This window comes from Phyllostomus hastatus, unplaced genomic scaffold (genome assembly GCF_019186645.2).
Source record: "Phyllostomus hastatus isolate PE091 unplaced genomic scaffold, TTU_PhHast_1.1 phas_scaffold_317, whole genome shotgun sequence".
Taxonomy (NCBI): Eukaryota; Metazoa; Chordata; class Mammalia; order Chiroptera; family Phyllostomidae; genus Phyllostomus; species Phyllostomus hastatus.
The window spans coordinates 7924589-7949156 of record NW_025334023.1 but is presented as its reverse complement, the minus strand read 5'-3'; positions in this window follow the sequence as shown (position 1 = coordinate 7949156).

Genomic DNA, 24568 nt, shown 5'->3' with positions numbered 1-24568 from the left:
TTAATACTCTCTTATCACCTTTGGGGATCAGGATCAAATCTGCCTTGTGGAATGAATTAAATATCTCTCCATTTTCTACTCTCTGGAATGGAATAGATTTATGTATTTCTTGAATGCTTGAATTAAATCAACATTAAATCTCTCAAAATCTAATGTCTTTGGGGCAGATGGTTTTTAAAGAATTTTCTATCATTTATCTTCAATTATTGGTCTGTTCTGATTTTCTATTTCTTCTGTAACTTTCTAAACTTGATTATCTTTTATTAGATTGGGAAGATTAGAAGTTAAGGGAGGAGGTGTTTTTACCCCACCCAGAAGTGAATGCATATGTCTTTGCATTACAGGATTTGAGAGTTTTATTTGCTCTTTTAATTGTCTTTTATTTTTTTAATGTGGGATTTTATTATAAAGAAAAAAGATATGATTTGGGCCCATGTTTATCAATTTATCTTTTACTATGCTATCCCTAATGATTATGATTTTAAAAACAACTAGATTCACAGAATATCACACCCAAAAGAGCATGAGATCATTTGATCTAGTCTACTGATTTTAGAAATTGGAAAACTGGGATTTCAGGTGGTAAAATAATTTACATAAGTTATAGTATCAGAAACAGCTAATAGAATGCCTTTCTAAAATAAGTATAGCAATGTAACACTATACATAGAGTCCCTATTCTTGCTAACTTCAGAACCACTGGCTCCCGAGTATTATGCCCTCTCTGTGTGCAGGCTAGCACATAAGAGCATCATGGTGTCCAGCAGCATTCCAGCTTTAGTCTCCAGGGAAATGTCATCAAATCAATGAATTTCTTTGAAACAAGTACATCATAGAAGGAAAGACAGGGGCAATCCCAGTCACTCTCAAATGATCCTTAATTATCCCTTCAGTTTATAACACTCCTATTTATTACAAATCATTGCCTAAAAGCCAGTTGAGGGAGTGATTTCTTTTATTATTCATAAGAAAATTTCTAAAACATGAGACAACAAAGCTTTGACTTTAAGGAGTAGGAACTGTATTATGTATAGATTGATTTTGAAGATCTCATTGGTTTCGAAGATGACTGTTTATGTTACACTGGCTGTTCACTGTCTGCCATACTGTAAAATAACAATGAAATGATGTCATGACCAAAGCAAATGTGGGTCTCAGATTCAACCTCACCTATATCAGTAAACATGACAATGACATCACTTTACTATATGAACATCCACAGATATAGAAAAGCAATTAGTAAGTTAATATGATTCTCTAAGAGCTAGACTTAATGAAACTTCTATTATTTTTCATAGTACCTACTTGAGCCCTGATTTTAAAAACTTGTTTTTAAAATTTTCTATGCAGGTCAAATCAATGTACCTGTTCCTTTAAGTATAATGAACATATAAAATAATAATATTAGTAATAATAGTAATCATAATAATATTCACAATGCTGAAGAACAGGAATGCTAGGACTAGAGGAGCTGATGTTCCATGGGCCTGGGCCAGCATAGTCAGACAGGCTAAGGCTTGGAAGGCAGAGTGATTATGTGAAGAATGTAAGAACAAAGAACTAGTCAGTAAGTGTATAAGGAAGCCCTCTTCTGGGAAACTCAGGGGTTAAATTTTGTAAAAGTTAAATCTGCCTTCAGTTTTTTTTTAAATATATAGTCTTGTTTATACTTTTCCATTACGATTTAGTTTCTTTATACCCCTTTCCTACAGCAATCACCACCTTTGCCTTTAGTTTTAAGTGTTGAGCCCAGGGTAGAAAATGGGAGACCAAGCCAGAAAGGTCAAAATCTACATAAACAGAGTCAGAGTTAAAACAAAACAAAACAAAACACGACAATAACAAGTGAAATCAAAACATTTGTGATGGAGGCAGGTATCAAATGACATAATGAGTATAAATGACATACAAGATATAGTGCTTAGAAAATGTTGGCTATTACTAGAAACAAGATTTTAAACATCCATTTCTTTTGCTTTGAAACTTAAATAGCCTTTACAGTCCCTTTCCATCACAAAATCCTGTCATCTAATACCTGCAAAGTATTTTCCAAATCTGATCAATTCTCACTGATTCCAGGACTCTTTGTTGGAATGAACCATCATCATCTTTTAACTTCAATAGAACCAAACTTGGTGTCTCTGTTCCATTATTGTTCTCTGCAGTGTGCCCATAACCCAGAAAATCATGCAAATCCCTTCTTTGCTCAGACAATCCCCATGGCTCCTCAGTGCACTTAGAAGTTTGCACATACACTTTTACCAGGGCCCAAAGGCCTCCTGTGGTCTGTACTCTAGCCACCTTTTCAACTTCATCTCCTATCACCCTTCCTGTCACTTACTCTACTCTCCTTGAGGAGGTTAAGGAAAGGCAAGCCCGATTGTACCCTAGACCCCTTGTGCTTTCTGCATCCTCTACCATAATATCATTCTAACACATCATCCAGTGTCTTCATTTCTTCAAGTTTTTTTTCTTAGAGAAGATTACTCTGATGTCCCCAGTACCTAAAATTTTTACCTTCTTCTCCTTCTCCATGCCTTTTCTGCCTTTCTTTTATCTTCATAGTCTGTATCTTCTCAACCTGAAATTGTATTATACATTTATTTATTTTCTAGTTTGTAGCATGTTGCTCCTTATGATGTGAATTCCACATGGGCATGGACTTGAACTATCTTAGTTACTGTTGTGTGCTCTGGGATCTGGAACCTACTATAGCAGGTGTTCAATATATACTTTTGGATGAAATAAAGAATAAAAAGATTTTTCCAAGGATTTGTGTTAGTATTTGGAATGGCATGCCAAATACAATGCAATAAAGTACAAAAAGAGTAGGTGCAAATGTTAAAAGGCAAAAATAAATGTCATCAAATAAAAATTAAATTAGCAGAAGGATTTTCTATGAAGTTCATTTTATAATCATGTTTTGTACACTTGCTAGATGGATCATATACTTGACTTTGTCAATATGTGTTGACAATCTACTTTGTATCAACAACTTCTAAGTACATCATTTTAATTTACATATCTGTATACCTATACATCTATAGCTATACTATAGCTATAGTTATATATCTATACATATACACTACATATTTAATATATCAATATATGTAAATAATAGTGAAATTATATGTATGCATACATATATGCATAAATATATCCATCAACTGTGAGGAGTTGGTATTATTCTGCCCTTTATTCATCAGCTAGGAAAACCAACAGTCATAAAGGTGTGCTGAATTACTTACTATCTCTCAGGCAATGCAGCCACAATATTTCAGTAAGTGTGTAATACTGGAGCTCAGATTTTTCCATGTCCACAAATGCCTTTTGGAAGGTTTTATTCCGTATTCCACTACTTTTTTTTTCAGCTGGGCAACATTATTCAGATGAGTTGACTCCTCTGATATTGTTTACTTAGAAAGAGGTTTAGTGTGCTTATCTGGAAAGGTTGTTGCCCATTTAGAGGAAGTAATGAATGTGAAACACTGAGCTGGGAGGTTAGCTGTGTTCACCACTGCAGAGAGGAAAGTCTCTGAGTACTTGGTACACACTGAGCCAATGGAGAAAGAGAAGCAGAGAAAAGAGACAATGAGAAAGTCCTGATGCTGAGTATCTAATCATCTTGAAGCCAGCCCATTTCTTTCTTCCCCGTCATTTATAAATAGGAAATCTCCCAGTTTGACTTATATTAGCAGGGTAACTGCCACTCACAACATAAAGCTGCGTGGTTCACACAGATCTCCACATTGACCTCTTAGGATCTCTGCTGATGTAGCTCCTGGCATGTGGGGAGCCCTTTCTGCTCGGTCAATCCATACATATTTATGGAGTCTACCTGACACTGTGGTCTAAGAGTACAATCTTGAAAAAGATGGAGTTTCTTCCTCTCTTCCCCCAGGGAGCTCCAACACTAATCAGAAAGCAGACATTTAAAAAAATATATATGCATATTACATATGTACAAAGTGTTATAGTGAAATTACATTTGAAATGAGCCCAGAAAGATAAGTGGAAGTCCACACTACCTCTGATTTGTTCATGCAGACATCCCTTTAAATCAAATGTAATACCTTTTATAAATCCAGTTAGAGTTAAGATAATTGCCCCAGAGAGAAAAATGGTATTTCAAGCCAAATGGTCATTTTAGGCTCACAAATACATATTAAAAACACCATGTACCTTTCAGTGCAACCTTCCCATGAGTATATACTCCATTGCTGTGGTTCTTCTGGGGACTCGTAGTCATCTTGAAGAAATTAGTATTATCATTTCCACAGAAAAGTATTCACATAAGAATTATGTATATGATGTCATGAGTTTTGTACCATGTAGAATAAACCAGTGACCCCTTCAGTAGACCTCTCCTTAGTGTGAGGACTCCTCTGCATTCCTTCAGGCAGATGCTAAGTGCTTCTGCCAATAGACTCATGGAAGAAATGGAGGGTGGCTTGCTAAAGAGCTTTACAAATATGATTTACTATCTATGATACCCTGATGTCCCAAAGTTATAACTCACAAAATAATGCTCATAAGAAAACTAAGACACATACTTTCAAGAGTGAACTATTCTCCAAGAAGCCAGCATCTAGCTCAGGAGAGACTCTCTTTCTCAAACAAACATTGAATTACGCAGCCTCTATCTGTAGAGCATTGTGCATTTCCTCTCCACTGTTGTGTAAGATGCTTCCTAGCCATAGTTATTGAATTAATCAATCAAATTTTATTTTTATTGCACCATTCTGGAAAATCCATTCATACCCCTTTCCAGTAATACTGAAAAGAAAAATAATCCATACCACCCAATTAAGAATGAAACATATGTCTTCTTGATGATGTCTGAGTGGTGGCAGTTCCAACGGTTGCTGGCTTTTGAAGTTACTCAACATTAAAGGCAAGATAGAGTACTAAGGTAATACCTACAAGCAGATGTTTCATTGCAACCAACAACAACAACAAAAAAAAACACTTTAAAAAGTGAGGGGTTTCAAGTGCCTTAGTGTCTCCAGCCAGAAGCAATAATAATAACATGCATTTATTGAGCACTTTCCCTTCTACCAGTTCAAAGAGCTGCACTGTGTAATATTTCATTCACCACTACCACAGCCATCTGATTTATAACTTCTCCAAGTCTCAGAGCTTGAGAAAGGAAGATTGCTCAGGCTTTCATGGATAGTCTTGGCTGATAAAGTTGCTGAGGGTATACATTTTCTGCATTAGAAAAGAGAGATACCTAACATCTAGAATGGGGGGGGGGGTAAATAATGTATCTAACATAGAATGAGGGCCCAAAGGCGAGATACAGCTGTCCCCAGAAGAGAGTTCCCCAAAAATACTCATGAGTGACATCACCCCATGAAGAGGCCGAGCCTCAGGGTGGCATTCTTCAACCTTCAGCTTCATAACTTCCATCTTGTTAGCGGCCCAGAATTGATGTAACTGAAGGAACTTGCCTGATTGCAGCCCAACTCATACAATACAAATTCAAATTAAACCAGAATACCTGTCAGTGTATTCACTTAATTAGCAAAGGCATTTCTTTCAGTGACTAAATGGCATTGTTTGCTCACTAGACATCTACTTGGTTTTCCAGTATTAAAACCAACCAACCAACAAATAAACAAATAAAAACCTTGGGAAATGAAGTTTGATCCTTTGATACATATAGGATCAGATTAAAGGAAACTTTCTTCTGTTCTTTGAAGGCAGTTATGGATAGTGTCTCTTTGTCCCTGCCTTCTTTCTATCTCTGTCCATACACACACACACACACACACACACACACACACACACACATATATGTATGTATATGTATATGTGAGTGTGTATATACACACTCACACATACACACAGAAAGAGAGAGAGAGATCTGTCTAGAAAGAGTCTAGTCATTATTGATATAATGAGAATGGTTTGCATGGCATTGATGTAACCTGGTAGCCAAGGAAAGTGTACTGGAATGCACATGCATGAACAATAACAACTTCACTGTACTAGTCAGTGAGGGCAGTAGATGCCACTGAGTGAGCACATGTACTGTGTGGCCATTGCATTCAAAATGACTGAGGGAGCAGAGCAAAGAATTTGTATCAAATTTTATGTTAAACATGAACATTCCAGCCCTGGCTGGCATAGCTCAGTGGATTGAGTGCGGGCTTCGAACCAAAGTGTTGCAGGTTTGATTCCCAGTCAGGGCATATACCTGGGTTGCAGGCCACAGTCCCCAGCAACCGCACATTGATGTTTCTCTCTCTCTCTCTCTTTCTCCCCCCATTCCCTCTCTAAAAATAAATAAAATCTAAAAAAAAATTTTTTAAAAACCATGAACATTCCTCCATGGAAACTATTTGTATGATTCAGAAAGCCACAGCTATAGGCAACTGGTGATTGGCAGCTTCATCACAACAGCATGCCTGCTCATGCATCACATCTCATGCAGAGTTTTTTGGCAAAACATTAAATCACCTAGGTGACTCAGCCCCTCTACTACAGCCCAGATTGGGCACCCTGTGACTTCTGGCTTTTCCTAAAACTGAAATCACCTTGAAAGGGAAGAGATTTCAGGCCATTGATGAGATTCAGGAAAGTACAATGGGGCAGCTGATGGTGACTGGGAGAACTGTGTGAGATCCCAAGGTGCCTACTTTGAAGGGGACTGAGGCATCATTGTCCTATGTACAATGTTTCTTGTATCTTGTATCTTCTTCAACAAATGTCTCTATTTTTCATATTACACAACTAGATGTTTTCTGGAGATACACACACACATGTTTTTTGACATATAATTTTCTCTACCTACAATACTATTTCTCCAAACCTACATACCCACATACATTTTGGCCAACTTCTATCAATCCTTAAATGTCAACACCTTATGAAGTGTTTTCTAAGGCCCCAATACCATGCTAAGTTCTAGTATGTGTTCCAACAGTGTGACACATTCCCTCCTTATAATGTGGCTTTGTATATGCTTATGATATAGCTCTTATCACTGGCATAATAGTAAACATATTTTCCATGGAACTATTAAGTTCTGTGAAGACAGAGATGAGTAGCATTTTGTTCACCTTTCTCTCCAAAGCACTCACAATGTGTCTAGCATATATAGCCCCCATTAAGCTCTGCATCACAATACAGATTATAGCTAATATGTCTACAGCATTCAGATGTGTCAGGCACTGTGCTAAGCATTTTGCATGTATTATATATTCACTGCAACTTGCATTTGCATACTATGCTCAGCATTTTCAGAAAAGGAAAATGAAGCTCACTAGATAGTCACTCTTTTAGTTTGAGTCCCCAAGAAACAATTCACAAAAATAAGATTCAGGTGCAAGTGGTTTGTTTTGGAGATGATCCCAGGAAATATCCATGGGAGAAGGAGGAAGTAAGACAGGAAAAGGAAAGCAGCTGATAAAAGTTGCATCATCTAGCCAGAGACTACTGTGGGTGACAAACTTACTCCTGCTGGGAAAATTTAGGCAGTTGGTAGAACACGTACTGAGAGCTATTCCATCAGAGAAGCGAGGTATTTGGAGTATTTATATACCATCTTCTATAAGTCATTTGTTGAGGTCTGCTGAGTTTGAGTTTTGGAGACACTATCTTCCAGCCTTTCTGGCTTACTCAATGCTGCAGGGGGAGCAGGCTGCAGCCATCAGGCAGTTTGAAGGCAGGTGTAGTGCACTATAACGGGAATCCCCAAGGCAATATGGGGCAAATTTCACTCCAGGTCCTATTTTTGATCAGGGACAATATTTGGACATAAACCTGAGTCTGTTTGACTCCAAAGCACATGCTTTCAATGACTGTTTTTATTCATATGTTAAATAAGTAAAGAAAAAAACATTAAAAAATAGAGAAATGAATATCATCACAAAGATTTTTGATTAGAGCTAAGATCTGATGAAGCTTCTCTAACAACTGGAATGTTTGTGCTTTCTGGACTCAGTGTCTCTTCCCTTGGGGATTGTTGTACTGCTCTGTCAATTTTCTTTCTCTTCAGACTTCCCACAGTAAGGGGATCCCTTCACTTGTTTCTCTATATTCTGTTTTAAGATATGATAATATACTGATTTGGATATAGTCAAGTCTTGACCTCTTCTGGGAGCCACCTTCTTTCTATGGTGATCACCCATATATCAGCTCTCAGCCACTGTGCATTGATTTTTCTTGCTCCAAAGCTCAAATCACTAAGGGCACAGCTTACAGTTGCCAGAAATCCTGGTATCCTGCCCATATGTTTTTTTTATTTTTATTCTTTTTCTCCCCTCATACACATCATCTTATTCCATGAAGATTCCAAAATTAGTTTGCAGTCCCAAATTTAGTCAGTCTGTTTTATTGGTGAGGAAATGACTCACTGCTCATAATGCAATAGCTTTGTTTTGAGAAGAGTCATTTGTTAATTCAGTTCTTGTCAATCAAATCCTTTTTATAAAACAAATAATTATATCCTACAGATTATAGACTCAGCCACGTCACTAGCCAGTGTTTGTAGGCTTTCTGTATTTTTGTTTATTAGTGAAATAAAACCTCACCTTCAGTTCAACAAATATTGATGGAGCACATACTGTGTGTTTACTACTGTAGTGGTGATCAAAAGATGAATCAGACATGCTCCCTGTTCATAAAATTAAGGTGTGGAAATTCAACACCTTAATGTTGGTACAAAGTGATATATGATATCAGAGAGTTAAGCATAAAGTGGTATAAAAAAACATGTTAAAAGATAAAATAAATAGCCTAAAGGAAGGGCAGGGTTCTAAGAGAGATTAGGCCAAGGACATGATATTTGTGGCATTGAATTAAAAAAGAAACTATTGCAGAGGTTCTAAAGTGTAAGCATGTATATTTCATTCAGGTAACTGCAGAAGGTTCCATTTGATCAAAGAGAAGGTTGGAAGCCAGGTGTATGGACCATTCTCCATTTGATCTCCCCTCTCCCCACCCCCCAAACGTGTCAGCTTAACTCTTGTCAATGGAGATCCACCTCTGTCATTCCCGTTGTAATTTGGGCTAATACAGCACTGACCTGGTGGATTAAATGTGGATTTTTTCCTCCAGATAAGGAGTTTAAACTTTATTCTACAGGCCAGTGACATTTCAAGTTGTGTTACACAGACTAGTTGGATTAGGAAATGGGCAATGAAACAGAGTGAGAGGCAAACAAGTGCTGTTTGTGTTCCCCATATTTGCCTCAACCGAAACAGCTATCTCATTGCTGCTTTGTTTTTCTTTTATTTTTAAATTTATTTTTCAATTACAGTTTACATTCAATATTATTCTGTATTAGTTTCCAGTGTACATATAGAAAAGTGGTTAGAAAATCATGTATTTTACAGAGTAGTCCCTCCACTGCTTCAAGTACCCACCTGGCCCCTTACCTATTTATCTTGATATTACTGACGACATTCCCTATGCTGTTGTCGACAGCTCTGAGGCTATTCTGCAAATACCAGTTTATGCAGCTTAATTCTTTCACCTTTTTTAACCATCTCCTCAAACTCCCTCCCCTCTGACAGTTGCCATTCTGTTCTCTGTGTCTATGAGTCTGTTTCTATTTTTGTTCATTTATTCTGTTCTTTAGATTTCACATATAAGTGAAATCATATGGTATTGTTTTTCTCTGACTGCCTGATTTCACTTAGCATAATACCCTCTAGGTTCATGAGACTTATGAGGCAGAATGCACCCAACAGAGAACACTGGATGAAAGGAAGGAAGGAAAGAAGGAAGGAAGGAAAGGGGGAGAAAGGAAGAAAGAAACCCATGGTAATTTGTAGGCATAGAATTAGAAAGATTTTATATAGGTGATTGAAATGATCATGTTTGTGATTTAGGAAGAGCCTTCAGTCATAGGGGTAGGAAATGAAATGGAGGATGTTAAACTAAAAAAGACCAGTGAGGAGGCTATTGAAATATACCAGGTAAGAGGTTATGAGACCCAATCTAGGACTGTATTTATGGTTATGTATAGGAAGGGCTGCAGCCCAGATATAGTAAGGCATAGTCAGCAGGACTTAGTGAGACTGGATTCTGGGAAAATAATATGTGCTCATGAGGTTGTTTTAAAGATCATAAATACTATGAAATGTGCTTTAAACTGCACAGAGTGCAAATATTAATTATGGATGTTATTTTTACAAAATCATAGCTCTCTTTATTCCTAGTCAGTGTTCTTTTCACAAGTCCTTCCCATGATTCACTGTAAATTGAGCTTTCAACTAATTGGATTTGCTGAAAGCAATAGAGAATGCCATTTGGCTACTTCCTCTCTAGGGAATGTTGATATTCAAATCTCCAGGTCATTATTTAGAATCCCCAGTTCCAACATAGGAAACTCAAAATTGGATCTCATGTTAATCTCTGAAACAATGTCTCCTTTGCCTCCAGGATGAGCAAATATTTGAACTTGGGAAAGAGGATCTTTTCTGTAACCTGAAATATTTTTGTCCTAATTATCCAACAATGGTAGATCCTGCTATTCTGAAGGGGTATGTAAGACTTGTGGCTCATACCCTGTATTATTAATACTGAGGAGGAGGAGGATGATAATCATTATATCTATCACATTTCACCACCTATTCTGTGTCAGGAAATATGTTAGGTATTTTCTGTACATTAATTATTTCACTTAAGCACTATAATAGTGCTCAATATTATCACAATTTTATAGTTCAGAAAATAAAGCTCAAGTTATTTTCTATTGTAATTTTGGGGGTAACATTGGTTAATAAAACCATACAGGTTTCAAGTATACAACTCTATAACACCTTATCTGGATATTGCATAGCACACTCAACCACACAAAGTCAGGTCTCTTTCTGCCACCATTTATCTTCTGTTTGACCTCTTCCACCTCTCCTTACCCCCTTTTCCCTCTGGCAATTATCATACTGTCATCAGTGTCTATTTTTTTCTTTTTGATTAATCTCTTCATATTTTTTACCAAACACCCCAACTCTCTTCCCCTCTGGCAACCATCATTTTGTTCTCTGTGCCTATGAGTCTGTTTCAATTTTGTTTGTTAGTTTATCTTGTTCATTAGATTCCACATATTAGTGAAATCATATAGTATTTCTCTTTCTTTTTCTGGCTTATTTCACTTAGCATAATACTCTCCATGCCTATCCATATTGTCACAAAAGGTAAGATTTTCTTCTTTTTCATGCCTGAGTAGCATCTCATTGTGTACATGTACCCCAGCTTTTTTATCCACTCATCTACTGATGACCACTTGGGCTGGTCCTAAATCTTAGCTATTGTAAAAATTTCAAGTAACTTGTCTAAGTTTATTGAATGGGTAATATACGGAACAGAGATTTGGTCCCAGCCCAATCTGCCTGGCTCCAAGTCTTATACTCACTGTTTCTAGGCAGAAAGAACAAGTGGTCGAAGTTTTCTCACTCCTCACTACCTCCAGTCTCACCAACTGAGGCCCTGAGCTTATCTCCAGGTAGAAAATTTTGCCTGAATACTCTGGCCTTGTCCACACTAGAGTGGATTTTCCTGATTGGGGCTGTCAATACATTGAGCAGACCTCCCTAAGCATAGAAAGTGACAAGGCCTTACACAAGACAAACAGAATGACATTGTCTGTCACTCTCAGAAATGTGGGCTTAATGTGTCAGGCTAGCCTAATGGGACTGTCAGGAAACTGGGACATTCTTCTAGCTTCATGCTAATGTGAACCTTGGAAATCAAGTGAGAGAATTCAAAGCAGGCACTCAAGCTGTGTAACTGTAAACTGAAACCCATACGCTACAGTTGTATCTAGGATTTGAAAGGATTAAGAATAGAACAAGCCAGACTTTCGCCTGAAGGTTTAACTCTCTGAGTCCACAGTGATGTGCCCAGTTGCCTATACTCAACTGCTTAAGAGTGAAATCTCTGAAGCCAGGGTGCTAACATGTGCATCTCTGCTCAACTACTTACCTACTATGTGGTGCACAGGAGACTTTTTAAAACTTTTCTGAACCTGTTTTCTCATCTGTACAATGGGACAGCACCTTTGACATGGGGTTTTCAAGTGGACAAAATTGTCTCATATATGGAACGAGCTTAACTTAAAATTCAACACATATTGGGAGCTTGATATATGATGGGTTTTAATATCATTATATATGTATTACACATATACATTGTGTATATATACATATATACACATATACAAATATACAGTATACATATATATTTTCAGATTATGGAGGAAGAACATGATGTAACAGAGAATGCCTCAATTTGGAGTCCTGTTTTGAAATCCTTCCTATGCAAGTTCCTGGAATCTCCATTTTCTCATTATGAAATAAGAAAGAATAATCACAGTTCCTTCACTATGACCTTGTTAATATTAAGCAATATCATATGTATAAAGAGGTTAACACAGACCTGACATTTAATAAATAGAAATTATTATTCTGGAGAAGGATATAGAGGCCAGGAAAGCAAAGGAGTCATAGAAATTATTTTTCTGACTGTCATTTTTTCCCCTTTTTTGAGTATGTGTTAGATGTACTGCTTAGCTCCTCTGACCCACAGCTTCCTCATGTGTAAAAGAGAAGGAATAGTAACCTTCTAATGCAAATGTATCTTATGAAGTAGCTATAGATGACAGATATAATGCATATAGAGAGGTGTAGGTATAGACATAGAAATAAACATGGCTAAGTAACTAGAAAAGTACATGGTATATAGTGACCATCAACTATACATTAATTTATTTTTTATCCTTTTTCACTTCTATTTTCTTTCTACTTATATTTTTCTGTCCAGCTCTCTTAATCATGAATTACCTTTTACCCTATTTCATAATGACCCAGGTTACCTTAACCCCTCTTCCCACACCAGACTAATTAGACTTTAAAATTCTTAGAAATAGGACTCGTTCATTGAGTGTCCTTCACAGTGCCTAGCAAGTACCTGAGATATAGACGAGATGCTGTAGATATGCATTGATTGTATGTTGTTTTTCAGTAAGTGGGGAGAAAATACAACTTATGCTTAGCAACTAAAAAACATGAGCAAGATAATTATTTAAAAATTTGTAAAATTAATTTCTTTAATTGAGTGTAAGGAATGAGTATTATCTGTGTTGATAATGGTCAGAATTTAAGGTAAAAGAATGAGTAACATACTGATCACTATTGTATTTCAGATTTTCTGCTAGCCATTTTAATATGTAATAATTTAGCCAGCAAGTGAACTTTATGAGCTAGACTGTGCTATTTTCCTTTTCTTCTAATATGAGCCATATTGCCACAGCAAATCAAACACTTTCATGCAGCACCCTTCAAGTGTCCTGAGTGTATGCCATATATGCCACTCAGTACACAGGGACTGTGCTCAAATAATGGAACAGGCTCCACATTCCGACCTGGCCACAATTGAATGTCTCTACTGATTTGCTTTTGCCTGAATTAAGGTCTTTTAAAAATCTGATGTGTGCAATAATTTGAATAACAATGTATGTAACATTGAAAAGATAGTCCAGCTGGGATCCAGGATTACATAATGGAGTCATTTAGTGCCTCTCACCTTGAACTTGGCTAAAAAGGTGGAGTGTCTATACATCTATAAGGATTAGGAAGTGAAGGGCAATGGAAAATCATCTGGAGATAATTGAGAAGCTCTGGGTTCCTGACTTCCATTTCTCTCTGTTTTAGCACCTTCCATTTCCAACATTCCACTCCCTCCCAGAAAGATAAGGATATTTTTTTCTTCTCAAAATCGCCTTGATTTCCTTTGAAGTACTATGAAAACATAAAATATTCTTGGCTGCAGCATAGTATGTAATACATTTTCACAGTCAAGTAGTAACTAATAATTATAATAACTAATATCCAGAGTACTTGATATATGCCAAGCCCTCTATTATGAACTCCTACTTTATTCAGTACTTAGACCACCAGTGATTTAGGTACTGTTATTATTTCCATCTTATCCATGAGGAAATTGTGGCTTAGTAAAGGGAAGGAACCTGCCCAAGGATAATACTTAGCAAACAATAGGCCTTGGATTTGAATACAAGCACTTTGACTTCAGAAACCATGTCATTATCCCTTCTTTATATTCTTTTTGTTTTGGATTTAATCCTTTCACCCAAACATTTACCCTACTATTACTGAGAGCTACAGTAGGCTAAGTTGCGCTGGGCAGAGGGAATGCAGATCCTCCCTCTATCCTCCAGATACTTAGAGCCACATGAGTGGTGTTCCTTCACTTCTTCCAATCCTTCAATACTTAATAAACATCTGCTATTTTCAGGCCCTGAGCTAGATGCCAGGAGTGTAAAAATGGAAGAACAGAATTCCTACTTCAATGAGCTCCCAATCTAGTGCAAGGAAGGCAATTACAGCAAATTCAGGGAGCCACTCTGGCCCCATTCTCAATCATACTCCATTCCATGGGGACATTATTGAACTTGGCTTTCTGTGGTCAGAGGCAGCTTCAGAAATCCCTCAACACAGAGCTCCAATTAATTGGATTCAGTACTTGAAATGAAACTTATTTGCTACCCTTACATAGTACAAAGGCATACCTGGACATATGTATGAGCTGGAGTGGGGACTCAAAGGGATCACACAATTCTAGGATCAGTCCTTAGACATCACCCAATTCAACCACCTAAATTTCAAAGGGGAAAATGGGAGCCCAGACAAAGACAGTGAATGAGGCAGAAGTAGGTCAAGAGTTCAGGTCTTAAGCTCTTGCCACCAGATCACAGTGTGTTCCCTCTGCCTGACATGTCCTCAGCAGTGAAGTAGAGGCATCCACTTCATGCAGCCAAGGAAAATGGGTCCTGCCCTAATGTCTTCAAGTATCTGCAAACATTTTTCAGTGACAAGGCCAGTTGATCTGGGGTGAAGAGACACTCAGGGCTACTTCCTAGAACCTGGTACTAATCTGCTGATTTTTATACCGTTTATTTAATTTATCCTTTTAATCAACATATAAAAAAATGACATCTCTCTCAGCTCATGCCAAGTCCCTCACACCTTCTGCTTGGCACAATGGGGTATAAACTTAAGGTATCTGTGAGCAAAAGTTCAAAATGCTAAAATAAGAAGCATTACAGTGGAACCACTATGCTTGCACTTACCAGGATCAATTTTCCACTTAGACAGCTTTTGCCCAGTTGTGCTAACTACTAACCAATCTATATTTCCTAATGGATTAAAGCGGAAAGGTCAGGAATCATAAAATCATCCATTTCCCACTCATTAATATTCAAGTGCGGGCTCCTCAACCTGCCCCAGGCTCCATAGCAGCAAGAATGTATTTACAAGTGGGTTACAAGACAACTGACACCCCAAACTATATAGAGACATGTATTTGTAGTTAAGGGATGAATGAAAGAAAGAAAAAAAAGAATGAATGAATAAAATAGTACATGAAGACATGATAATTGATAATTGACATGAGAAATGGTAAGGGTTGGGACTCTAGGGTGAGTTGCATGTCTCACTCACCACATGCCAAATATAAGAAGTGCCTAAAATTTCAGTAATCAACATAAATAAAATTTAATGCAACATTTTAAAATTTTAAATTAATATAAAAGTTTATAATAAAGTATCAAATTCTAAATACATTTGGGGTATGTTTGTAATGAAGTGAGAGATTTAGGAAGATAAAGGACTTTGAGTAAAACCCAAAAACCAGGGCCATAACCATGTCTCTGGAAATCATTAGCTGGGTATCCTGGGGATTTTCTTTAGCCATTGGCCTCAGTTTTTTTTTTTTTCATCATTAAGATGGAGCTGCCATCTTACAGAATTGTTGTTAAGCATTAAATACACTTAAGACACAGCTCCCAGGTTTATTTACTTCACTGATTTAGCCAAGTTTTATTTTGGAATACTTACTATGTTTCAAGCATCCTCTGAGCTTCAGAGGAAATAAAGGAGGAACTAACATGGATTGAGTTCCATATATTATGTCAGACACTTTACCAAAGCATTTGTGTTTGGAGGGAAACTGAACAACAAGAGACGCTCTGACAATGTGATGGATGTTCTCTGGACCCAGGCTGAATGCACAGGGATGTCATCTAGGATGAAAGGTAATATCTACTAAATAACCGCTACCAGACAGGCATTTTCACTCTATAATGTAATTCAATCTTTATAGGCACCCTGTGTGTGTGTGTGAAGGTGCTGTACGTCCCTGTTATAAGTGAGTAAACTAAAATTCAGAAAGTCTAGGTTCATTTCCTGAGATCACACAATCAGGAGAGGACCTGGCACTCAGTTTCCCAGTGGCCTGTCCTTTCTATCACACGATTGTGTTAGGATATGGAAAATGAGAGCCTCAAAGAGGAGACGCACTCCCACAAAAAGTACAGTTTTATGGGAATGCTGAAGAGGGAAAGATTTGAAGAATGAATAAATAACACCAAGAAGTTTAATCTCTTTAACACATCTGTATAAACCCAAGCAATATGTTGCAAGCAGTAAGGATCTCACCATTAAATTAAAAATTACATTGAGATCTTAACAAAACTCAGTGTTTAATTTGGTGAATTTAAGAAAAAAGTAGGAAAATTAGAGAAACTTACAGAGACACAGACTTAGAAGGAACTAAATAAAAATAGGTGAATAATGGCTCATCATCAAAAGGGAGAGGACATTATAAAGTTCACACGTGGGTGCAGAAATTGTGTGTGCCAAAGGCCTGAATTTAGGAAAGTAACACACACAGCTACTGGTGTTAATATTTGTATTTGGAATCAGACAGAACTGCGTTTGAATTCCCTATGTGTCATTTATGTGCCGTCCTAGGCTATTGAGCTTTGATGCCTGTTAGTATTTCTTTTTTTTTGGTATACGAAATGGGAACCCAAAACCAACATTTTAATTTCTTTAAGATTACATGTCATAGGATATCTATAGCCACTGGCTAATTGTCTACCACACTCTAGATATTCAAGAATTGGTGGTGGTAATTGTTATTGTTGTAACAGAAAAAAATTATTGTTTCAAATAATACTCACAGAAGCTATGATTTGTCTTCTAAGAGAACTGGCAGCATGAGTCATATCAGTGGGAAAATAAATGTCAAAGCTATTCCAACCTAGTCCCAGAAAATGGTTGGGGAAGAAGAACGAAGCCTGAAATTTCAAACCTTCTTCTGTGTTTAGTGAGTGGCTGAAGGGTGACCCAGGTGTAGATGGACCTTTGCATTAGCAGATACATTAATGAGCTTTGGATGCAAAAAGGAAGACAGGTGATAAAATATTTCGATTCTGATTAATATAACCCCAAAACTTACAGTCACCACCATCACCCAGAAGCATATCTGTATATAACACACATCTGGGCATTTCTAAGCATCTGGACTGACTACATTTTTTTTTTTACACTTTTACCCAAACATTTGGGATCAATATCAGAAAATAGGGGGCAGAATAATGACTTCAGGGAAGCTGTCAGATTGAATGTCTGTAATTGAAGTTTGCAAAAGTAACACCCAGGGTCTGCTATGTGACAGAAAAGCTGAGAGAAGTAAATTGCTTGTGAGCCAATAAGCAAGGCAGGTGTGACTGTGATTATGAGTAATTTTAGTCTCCCTAATTGTTGTCAGGAAACCTGTGAGACATCGAAGCCAGGAGGAGGGAATGACTGACATCTAAATGATGAGTTCCTGAAGCCATGTGTCAAAGAGACCCCACCAGGGATAATTCATTTCTGGATCTAGTGATACCTTATGTCTGGGATGTAAGCGAATAAGCAGCAGTTCAGCCATTTGACCTCATGTCCAGGATTGGATGTAAATAGTATTATCTAGAATTCAAATTCAGTTACTGGTAAGACAGCATCCTTGATTAATGAGGCAACAAAGTCATCTGGAATTACATGGAAACCTTTATAAGCATCTCATAAAAAAATTAGGGATTAACAGGGTTGGCAGTAGCCAAGCTATGGACAGGCAGCATTAATGCAGGAAAGGATTTGAATTATTACTCCAAGGGGTTACAAACAATCAGCCTACAGGGTGAGTTAATTCTCTAGGGGGTGAATTTTATTTGGTATGCTTAGTATTAAAAATAGTTGTATATAAGTCCTTTGGGGCACCTCTTTAATTAGCCACAGTCCTCACCACTCTTTTCTGCATTATATCAGGTGCCTTTACATACTTATTTTAATGTTACCAGACCATTCAGAGCATTTGAGTTTGCATACCTTAAGTTTTACCCCTTTGTTTTGCAAATAAGGGAGTCTGAAGTTCAGAAAATGTAATGTTACCACCTATGTCAGGTTAGCCATGTACACAAACATTTATTCAAATACTTATTGAGCACTTATTACATGCCCACCATGCTTCTAAATCCAGATGAAAGTGATATTTGCATTTCTAGAATTTACAGTCTAATAGAGGAAAGACCCTAAGTTGTACGTTTCACACGACACATGCTCAATGACAATTAGTGCCCTGAACCTTTGGTCCTTTAGAAAATGAAAAATCACTCTACACTTTTTTGTGTTGTTATTTTACCATGTTTGCTTTTTATGCCTGTGAGCTGCTGACTTTCACAGCAAGAGCTAGAAATAGCTTTTACCGGAATAAAGGTCAGGGGGCAACAAACACACAAATCTCTACACAGGATTGTCGGCGAGAGCACAGGTGGCCTCTGTGCAAGACTGAGAAAGATGGCTTTACAGGAGGAATTCTATTTTTTACCCAAAGTTCACATATGAGTAGACCATAACTCAAAACACATTCTCTTTCTCTGTCTCTGTCTCTGTCTCTGGCTGCTTGTGAAGTGTGATGATACCACTAATATTCCTAGCCAGGCATTTTCTACACATTTTACATGTAAGATTATCTTATCACAACATCCTCATAGTGTGGGCCTATTACCATTTTTCTTTCACATTGAGGAAAATGAGGCACTAGAGGTTAACTTTGTCAAGTCCACAGAGCTAAGTGGCAGGGCCAGAATTTAGATCCATGCCTATATGTTCCTATAACTTTCCCTTTACTCCACTTCAAGGTCTTCTCCACTTTTGATGGCCAGAAGAAATTGTTCCTGTGAGAGCAGACAGTAGCCACAAGGCCACAGCTTTGTCTTTATATAATAAATTCTAGGACTGCCCTGCAGTGGCCATGACAAAGGAAATGAGAGTCCAGTGAATGCTGCTACTATTTAATTTCATCAGAAAATGTCTGGAGCCAAAAGAAATGAAGATTTGTGCTTCACTCAGCACAGTATTCTTTGCCCTATTCTCAAATAGTGATTACAGTTTCTGATTATACATATGTATAAAAATTGGGGGCGTGGGAGGGAAAAGTACTCCAGATACTCCAAAAAGAAGACCCTTGAGATACGTAGACAGTTATTGGTTTTACTTTGCTACCACTGGGACTGTGTGCCAAGGGGAAGACAGGGCAGCATAATGGGGAAATCTTGGGTGTCTTTAAGCAGGAGAGGCTTCTCGGTTTCGTGAACATAAGATGACAACAACCACCCATTTTGTTTCCCCCACAACGAACTAGCATCAATTGGCCTTCTAGGTAGTAAGATCTTGTCCAGGAGGTTAGGCATTCTTGGATTGGTGGCAGTGTGACATTTCATCTTTTCTCCTAGGTTTCGCAGTTACTGAACTGGCATGAGAGCAATGAATGGTGTCTCCCAAATGTTTTTGTTCTCCTCCTTGTCAGGGTATCTGATTATCAGTTCTTATTAGATAGCCAACTCACAAGTGATTATAAAAGTGAAGTTCAATTTCATAAGAAAATATATAAATGCATTTGGTAAAGAATTTTTTAAAAACTCAGTTAAAGGCTAAATTTATAGTGGACAGAAAATATGAACTTAGAACTGTAATTACAGATGTCACATCTGTACTTGGAACTTTGTAATGGCTTCCCTTCATATTCATGACAAAGCTAATGCCTTAGCCTGAGCAAATTAAGTTTCCTCATGACAGGATTCCAGAGTTATTGCTCCAGCCCCTTCTCTCCCAGAGGACTGAGCCACTTGCTCAACACAAGTACAGAGAACACATCATCACAGGTTACTTTACACAGGTTACTGCTTCTCCCCAGAGCACATTTCTTCTCTTTGCCTTGTCACTGTCTACTCCTCCAGATTTCATCTCACATATAATTCATTCAGGAAACTTTCCTCTGCCATTTACACTAGGTCAGAAGTCCCAAAATATCTGTACATTTATCTAGGTGAGTATGTACCATGTTGTATTAAAAGTGTCTATATATTGGTTTGCCATAATTACTAACTCATGGGCTCCTTGAACACAAGGACAATTTGGTTCATTATATATCCCCACCACCCACCACACAATGTGAGCTCAATAAGTATTCCCTGAGTAATAGGCATAATTAAATATAGTAAATGAATTTGCCAGCTTACAGGCTATAACCCAAGTCATCAAATCATTCTTTAGCCAACAAATGCATGAGTCTGTATAAACTGTCAACACAAACTTTTAATTCTATCATTCCTTGATTTAAATCAGGCATTTCCTCCTGAGTAGGGAATTAAAGAATGTGTAATCCTATTTCCTGCCAAAATTTGTTGTGCTATGAAAAGACAAAGAAGAATGAGTCAGTTTAAGGAAGTGTGATTCTTGCAACTTCATGATCATTTTGGTAGAAGATTAAAAAGTAAAGTAAGTACCAGGGTGCAAGGACAACTTTCTAGGAAAGGGATTCAGTGTGTACCTGCTGTGTGCAAGTTTTCAGGACATAGAAATAAAGGGAAGGCAAATCCCTGTACATAAGGTGTGCAGAATTCAATGAGAAAGAACATGGGTACATGATAAATTCTAGTCAAAGGAAGGGTAAATGCTAGGTTAAAAGCATAAAACAGAGTGCTAACTGAGGCATAAAAAGGAAAAGAAGGAAGAAAACCTAAAATTAAGCATCAATAAAATATTATTTTATATACAAAATTTCATTTACTTTTAGTTTTACAAAAATGTCTCATAGTCATTTTTCTGAAAAAAAAAAAAAGAAAGAAATAATCTGAGGCTCAGACAGTTTTCATAAAAACCTATCCATGGTTTGCTTGTCAATAAGTTAAAGTTGACATTCTAATCAGCTAGACTTCGTAGCCCCTGCTGTGTTCAACACGCAACTGTGTTTCTCAACAGGCAAGTGCACCCAACAAAGCACATTCTCCAGAATTTTGAGGAGGTGCTTGTAAAAAAAATTTTTTAAATGCCAATTTTACACCTCAGATTTAATAAATAAAATTTCCAGAACTTGAATCAGGGAATCTGTATAAAAGCAGGGCCACACATTAGATCTTAGGTACGAGTATAGTCGAGATGAGCACTTACTTGCCTCATATGATATTTGGTCCTCACTGAAGGCAGTCACAGAGATGATAGTTAGCCCAGCAGTATATGTCCCTTATCTGGGGGTGAGGAAGACCAAGGCTTTATTCATCAAAACTACACACAAAATATAGCCATTATTTTTATTAATTAATGATGCTGGTAATAGCTACAGCAATAATAATGAAGGGAAACAACTGCTTTGTGTCCCTGGAGAGGCAGAGCCATGTCTTAGGAGCACTAAATCTTATTCATCTCTGATTCCTCAAATTAAAAAAGGTGAACCTTAAATAATAGGCACCCAATAAAAGTTGGTTAAATAAATGAATGAATTTACCATGTCAATCTAATTCCTCTGAATATGCAAGCTAAAAAAGACAACTACTTACACTTTCCTGCAAGATGTAGTTTCCCAAAGGGAAGTGGAAGCTGACCATGACAAATCCTACAACTTCAGTCAGAACCACTACTAGAATTGGTGGTGGTTTCAGTCTGATAATAAATGCACTTTTCCTTTTCTCTGCTTCCAGCGATCCCTAACTTGGCGGTGATCTTAATTAGGGGATGTCATACACTGAGTTCTCAGCAGTTACTCCAGGTACTCTCTGGGTCTCTGCTGCAGATAGGAAAAGCCATAGATTCCAGCTGTGCAGCTGTGAAGTCCTTTAGCCTCTGGTTTGTACATGGTAAAAGACACAAGCTGTGATCTTGATAAAAAATTGGAACATTAAAAAATGTTAACCTTTTACTGTCTCGTGATTCACAGTATCCCAGTAATCCTCAGCAAGATCTAGCAATATAAGCCATTGCTACCTGGAAATTTCCACTCAGACATCTCATAGTATCTCAAAAGCATTATGTCCAAAGCTTAACTCATGAAACTCACTTCTCCTGCTGTTTTCAATATCTTTACTATTTTCATTATCTACTAAGATACCACATCCAGAAATCAGGAGCCACATACTATCTTTCTTCACCATCCTCATATCTAGTCACCAAACCCTCCCCTTTGATATTTCCTAAATACCCCTCATATCTCTCTCATCTTTATGCCCAATGTCATTTGTTTCACCCAGGCCACCATTTTTCTCTCCACCTAGATTTCTAGTTTCTTAGAAACTACAACCTATCACAACCTATCACACATAGTGCTATCTGAATTTTTTATCAACATCTCAGATGTGACCATGTATATCACTCCTCAGGTTCCAATCCATAGCGAAAATTCATTCTTTGGATGACAAATAATGCCTTTCATCCTATATATAAAAACAAGCCTACCTGCCTCTGCACATATCGTTCTCTGTCTCAGAAATTTCCTTCCTTCTTTCTGCCTACACAGTTCCATGCACACCTTAAAACCCACTTCATGCATCACCACTGCATGAAGCAGTGCTCGACCACTCCCTGCCATGTCTCCCATCTGTCAGTCATTTCTGTTCTCTAGTGCCCCTTTATTTTATGTGTGTTTCTATGATGATATTTACTGCATTGCTTTGTGACTGCTTACTCATGTACTTCATTCCCAAACACACTGTGCATTTCTTTTATGAAAGATCCTGATTTTACTTTTCTTTCCTTCTGTTTCTGATAGCGTGTCTGTTATAAGTAGGTATATATTTCCTAAATTTGTTGCATTATTTCAGTGATGCAATATATCACTTAAAGAAAAGAAACATATCACTTGGAGAAAGGATGCATGCATCACTTGGAAGAAAGCGTTCTCCCAAAACACTCATACAGTGGTCATTCATAACATTTCATTTCTTTTCTGTTGTGCTTAGATTCACAGTGTGTTTCCTTTTGAAGACCCTTTTATAGCTATGTAAGTTGTAGAATAAAGTCCAAGTACCTAAGGCTGAAGTTTATGCTATCTACGTTTTGGTCCCAGACTGAATTTTCAGTATCCCAGGACCCATGTTTGGTACACAGTGTGCCCTCTCTAAGGATGTGTTTCATGACCTCTGTTTCCCAGGATGCCTCTGAAGTGAACTGCCTCTTCCTGTGCCAGTGTCCTCTACTCAGGGTTCCAAGCACACAGCTATAAGACAAACCTCTCACAAGTGAGAACATGATTAATCCAGGTGCACTATTTCATTTCCAGTGGAGTGGTGATGGGGACATAGGCCCACAGTGTCCTCAGCATTATGGATGAGATACGAGATAAATTCACATGGACTATCAAGTTCTGTGGAGGAAAAGGGATGGCACAGCTACCCTCCCAACAGGAGAGTACCTCAGAGTGGCCTGGCCACTCTCTCAAGAGGAGAGTGCCCCAATCCTTGCCTTGACAGGTTTTTATTGGCTTTCAATTTGCACAGGAATACAGGTAAAGTTCATTAATCATTGTCAGGCAATAAGGATCAAACAATAGATAGTATACAAAGAACTATGAGGGCTTATTCTGAGTCAGGGTCTGTTAGCTAAAAGGCTACAAAACTTTGGGAAACAAACTCATTTCCTGCTCGGACCTTCATCATTTAATTGAGAACATTCTTACCAAAGCAGGTTTCACAGGGTTTTATGTATTCTTTCTCAGGCCTGATCGCCAGGGAACCCGCCCTTTCCAGCACAGGGCTGCACTGCCCTCTGTCATTGTTTCAGGCTTAAGTCAGGCAGGGGAAGTCAGGCAGCCAAGAGATTAGGAGACTTCTCACAGACAGAATGAGGTCTCAGGTTATGTCAAAGCTGAGGGGCAAGGGGCCATAACCCCCTTTTGCTATAGCTCCCTAAGTTTTTCCCTGGGGCCTCCCTGTGACTGTGCCTGTCTTAGATCATTCCCTCCTGGGGAATCTTACCCATCATTGGCTAACCAATCAAGCATTGGGGGCCAGGCAGGGTGAAAAAGGAGAAGAAGTGGTACCCCTGTCAGGGAGATAAGCTTTGTCTCCTTAGTGGCTTATGGTCTGAAGATTGCTCAGTCAGCCTTAGTCATGGGGGGTTACAGCTTCTGAAATCAGGCAGGACAGTTCCCAACAGAGTATATTTGGCTATCTAAGTATTTGTCACATAAAAACTAATACTATGGGTAAGGTGTGGAGGAACAGGTAAGCAGTAGAACATAGTGTGTACCTGGCATCACATAAATGTTATGTACATCCTAAAACATGTCAGAAGGTAATTTTGTATGTGAACTTCTCAGCAAATATTCTATAAAAGGGTAGGGAGATCATAAGGGCAAGGAGTAGATAGTGAAATAATTGCAGGTACATTTTATTTCCTTAAAATTTGCTATTCCAAAACAAAATATAAAAAAATTTACATTT